A 5,611-nucleotide genomic window follows, 5' to 3' on the forward strand; every position below is an offset into this window, starting at 1 on the left:
ATCCTCTTTGTTCTGTTTTGTCTTTGCTTGGAAAGTATTCAGGTGACCACTTCCTTGTAGGTTTGCAATCTGCAGTTTCTGCCTGTTGTCTTCTAGGAGCTTATAACAGTAAAGGGTTCAGAACTCAAGTTAGCACCGGTTAGAGGTGTATAGCTAGTGAGATAGCTGTTTTCTTTAAATATTCCTGTGTGTTTAATTAAATATAATTTTATTCTTCCACATGTATTTTCTCATTCCTTTGCAAATGTTACTATAACATTGCTGCCTTATTGTTTAAGTAATTTATATTTATTTTAAGAGATTGTGGATTGTTTTTATTGTATATATATATATATATATATATATATCATTGCTGTTAATTACCTGGGTGGATGGTTATCATTTACCATTATAGATTAACAAGCATTGGTGGCTCCCATCTACACTTGTATATAACATTTGGGTGTACTACCTGTGAAGATATTAATGTGTATGACTTCATATTTGTCTTAAGAGCAGCAGATAACTGGAGATCCTTAGCCATTCTAGGGCAGTGGCAGTATTACCATGCCAGGCAAAAGGCTGTACGGAACTGGAGAATTATGACAATCGTCTCTGGAAAGTATGTATATGTGTGTGTATGAGAAAGTAATAACTTGAATGAAAGGCAGTTACTATAGGGAAGAGCACTGGAAGACACTGGTTCACAGTGATAATAGAGAGAAAGAGACATAGGGTAATAGGTGAAGATGGCCTATGTGCAACCTTATCTGAATGTGGATGTTAAAAGCTCATACATTAGACAGCAGTGCATTATGCTTTTGGGGCCAGGTTGCATTTTTTGAATAGTTATTTAATTTCTTTCTTTTAACTCACTGGGTACCAGTGATGTGACTTGAGAGAACCATCCCACTGCTGCCATTATGGATTATAATATATTTGATGTCAGTGACTAAAAACATTCCTCACATATTTGGTTGGTATTGGTGGGACTCAAACCCTATATATTCCACCAGTCATCCCATTTTAGTGACAGTAATCCTATTCTTCACAAGCATTGCAGTCTAACCATACAAAAAGGCAGCTGGTTACTGATAATTGGTAACAGCTAACTTTTTTAAACACATTAACTTTCAAATTGCAAAACTAAAATTATTGCCCCCAAGAAGAAAGAAGCTCATAATACCTACATTGATGACCTAACATATCAGGGGTCTATATCACAAAATCGAATGTTGTGAATGCCGAATACTGGAAGGCCGAACTTGGTAGTTCGAAAGTTGAGAATCTCGAAGCCACAGAAACCCGAATTCTTTCCCAGAGAAAGATCTCAGTTGGCCGTTTCTGCGGCTTCGGCATTTTTGGACCGGGTCAAGGTAAGTGTACGAATGGGTAGTGACGGACTTTAGGGTTAGGGCGCGGGTCAGGTAAGTATGTGATAGTGATGGACTTTAGGGTTAAGGAGCAGGTCAGGTAAGTGTGCAGTAGTGATGGACTTTAGGGTTAGGGCACTGGTCAGGTAAGTGTGCGGTAGTGACAGACTTTAGGGTTAGGGCGCGGGTCAGGTAAGTGTGCGGTAGTGACAGACTTTATGGTTAGGGATGGGTTAAGGATAGTGAATAGATAGTGGTGTATGTTAGGTTTAGTGTAGGTTTTGAAGGTGTTTGGTGAGATTGTGTTATGTGTGTGTTTTTCAGAACAACAAATTTTTTCCCTGGGAAAAAAATTCACTGTTTTGAAGTGTCGATGTTATCCGAATTCGATCTTCCAAATTCACATTTATGGTGTTCGACATTTTGGAAGTTCGATTTTGTGATATAGACCCCGTATCGGGACACCATGGAATTACTCAGACCTCATTCAAATTAGGTGTGAGTAAGAATCTTGCTTAAAAATTGTCCGTCATAGAATAGGTTGTCAAATGGCATGAAAAAGCTGAGCTCATTACACATTTTTAAGAAGAAATTAATGGTTTAACTGGTTACAGAATCTAAGCATCAGCACTTTTGAAACAGTGGTTAGTCTATTAACAGATGGAAAGTCTTGCCAAAAAATCTTAAGTAAACTGTGTCAATGAACGGTAAAGAGCAATTAAGTGTAGGTTGCTGCTCTGTATTAGTGTATAGGAGAGAAAAAAGCACAGATGTGTAGGTTTAAATTTCATTTTGTAAACATTAGTAAAGGTATTATGTGCACCTTCTTTTATACAAATATCTGCTATAGTTATGAGATTTTCACTGTTGATTGTCTTTGTGTAGAAGGAGGTACAGTGGTACAGCCAGTAGCATTGTCACCTCACAGCTAGACGTTCTTCAGTTCAGTTCTTGGCTGGATGCCTTCCATGTGGAGTCTGCCTGTCCTTCCTGTGTTCACCATGTGGAGTCTGTCTGTCCTTCCTGTGTTCATATGGGTTATCTCTAGGTGCTCCCTTTTTCTCCCAAAGATATGCATTAGGCAGATTGGGCACTCTGAAATGGCATTAGAAGTGAACGTTTATGGTATGAAAGAACAACTACAGCAGGACTAACCACTCAGTGGTGTCAACATTGACTTTAGGTGATGGTAACTGTTGATGTGACACCCTGACTTCTTATGTGAAAATAGAAAAAAGGGGTCCGTGGAGAGATGTCTTGTCTTTATCTATCTAAAACTAGATGTGTATATGTATGTATATATATATATATATATATATATATATATATATATATATATATATATATATATATTATTCAGAGACTATCCATGATGAGTGCATATTATAACTTAGTTATTTCAGATTTATAGATCACAGTGCTTTTCATATATACTCTGCTCATCTGTTAAGTTCTGTTCTATTCTGCTGTGTCACTGGCTGGTGTTTAGACAGTGAATTGTGCTACACAGAGTAGCACAAAGTGTGGTGAATTACAAAGTAGCACAGCATGTTTGGTAAAAATAGAGTGGTAGGCAGAATATACAGATGACTACATGACTAATATTGAAATGAAGCTGTGGAACAAAATCCCGGTACATGTGAGGCAGAGCACCTCGCTGGCCTTGTTCAAGAGGAATCTTGACCAATGGATGGGAGATCGCAGATATACCCCAGGGATTACTTCAGTGTCACTGCTTGACAGAGGCACAGAAAAATGATAGGCATAGTTTTTATTCAAACTAAAGGGGTGGCGAAAGCCACATAACTATGGGCTAGGCTTATAAATGCCCTTGGGCAGATAGCCTAGTATGAACCTATGAACCTATGAACCTATGTATACAAATAAGGGACAGCAAATATGAAAATGATATTGCAAACATGGTGGAGTGATTCAGAAATGTATAAAGCAGGCACTCAACAGTAAACTGATCACCTCTTTTGAACCATAGGAATTTCTGGTCTACAGGACTCTAGATTTTTTATGGTAGCAGCTATAGCAGAGTAGAATGTGTTAGTGGCCACTGTTGGAGCCATTGCCTTTGACAAGGCTTGCTGTGGCCCTCCTCATCAACAGATATGGTACCATCAGCATCTAACTTACCACTAGTCTGACCAACAGATTGTGAACTGCTACTATGTGGATGGAGATAGCATACAAGAACTTATCAAATCACATCACCCACATTGGAATCAAGGGGAATGCAGGGACTGCCTCTTCCAGTGAACACTAAGATACATGTACCTTTAACCTTTCCTTGCTACTTCGATCGCTCAGTGACCAACAGGGGACATGGTACAAATTTCTTGTAATTGAGACTGTTCTTTGGGTCCTGAGTAGCTGAGTTGTGGTCTACAGGTTTTAATTTTGCACAGATACAGAGGGATAGCATTGTTGGAACTATGAATGATCTAAAGTTATTTATTAAGAAAATGATCCTACAGTTGATATTTAAGAAAGAAAGAAGTTGGATTTCTTTTGATATTTCCCATTGGCAGAGCAGTGTGTTTAACGCCCTTTTGCATCCCTTATCAGTATTATTTGAAAAACTTTGTGAATTTGAACTGAGGAAGATGCTTGGTGGTCAAAACACCAGTATACAATACAACCTTTCAGAATGTGAATGGTGTTCGTGTTCCAACAAGAATTTGAGAGTTATGAAACTGGACAAGGGGGGTGGGGTAGTTGTGATGACTAAGAATGACTATGTCAACAAAATGAATGTTTTATTGTACAATGATACTTATGGTGAAGTTTCTATTAACAGTGTGAATCTTTTTTGTTCTAAAATTAACTTTATTGTAAACTATTTTTTTTACTCAAGGGCAAATTACTAAAGATGCACATGTCTTTTTATGTGTACGATTCCCTATGGTACTGTGTATTTTTATAGTACCTAAAATTCATAAATGTTTGGAGGATACCCCATTAAGACTCACTGTCAATGCAGGAAGGTCTAGGATGCACCCATTGGCGAAGTATATTGACATTAAATTGAAACACACCATAGAGCCATTTGTTCATTTGGTTAAAGACTCTTGGGATTTTTTAAGCAAACTGAATGGAGTACAGTGCAATAAAAAAGTGATTTTTGCTACTATACATGTGGTGGATTTATTTAGTGTTATTTCCCATGGGTTAATCTGGTTTAATAAATTCTTAGCTGAATCCACCATTTTAACTCAAAATGAGATTAATATTCTAACCACCTTGATGGAGTTAGATTTGAAAAATGGGCTGGAGTCAATAAAGCCTACACAGTAGCTCACTGATTTGTATTCATTAAGCGGCTCTACCTGGCATGCAGAGCTGTGCAAACACGATAAACATTGTGACATGCTAATTGCAGCATAAGCAGCTGAATTCTATGCTAATTAACCAATCCAAGATCAACAAGCTATAAAGCAGTTATGTACACTCAGTGCATGTTTTGGCCTCAAATTCCAAAACCTATTGAAATACAACCATGGAAACTACTCTACATAGAATGAATGTTAGGGGTTGCTGCTGCTCTTCCGCATGTGAATATGCAACAGGCTGAAGTCTATGCTGCTGTTGCTGCTAATAGATGTCAGCCAACAAGGAGAAAGGTGTTTAGACTTCATTTAACTTTTCATGGTCTGCATCAGGTGGAAACTATAGAGCGCTAAAGGGTGGATAGAGACACACTACAAGAACTCTGCAACCTCTGTCATCCTCAACTGAGACCAAGGGCAAACCGAGGGGAACCAACACCTGTGGAAACTAAGGCATGTGTATCACTTAGAATATTAGCTACAGGAACCTTCCAGAGACCAACAAGGGGATATGCTGGGGGTATCACAGGCATCAACATCAAGGATCCTCCATCAATTCCTGAATGCTATGCTATAACATGCCCGTAACTACATACATTTTTCCCCATACACCTGAGAGCAGAGCTACAACTATGTAGGATTTCTACCCTGTAGCACAGCACATTTCCCTGAAGTCCTGGGTCCCATACACTGCAAGCACACTGAGATCAAAGTACAACTCAGGGAACAGGGAAGACTGTACACAAACATGAAGGGCTTCCACTCCATTAATTGCCAGGTCATATGTAACGCTAGGGGAGTCATACTGAATGTGTGTGCTGGCAACCGCAGCAGTTACCATGAATCCCATATCTGGCACAACTCTCAAGTCCATCAGAGGTTTTCTGGGGGGATACCCCACAAGTCATTTATTGGGTGATGCAG

This window comes from Protopterus annectens, chromosome 3.part0, assembly GCF_019279795.1.
Source record: "Protopterus annectens isolate FY-2018-M chromosome 3.part0, PAN1.0, whole genome shotgun sequence".
In the NCBI taxonomy this organism is placed as follows: Eukaryota; Metazoa; Chordata; order Ceratodontiformes; family Protopteridae; genus Protopterus; species Protopterus annectens.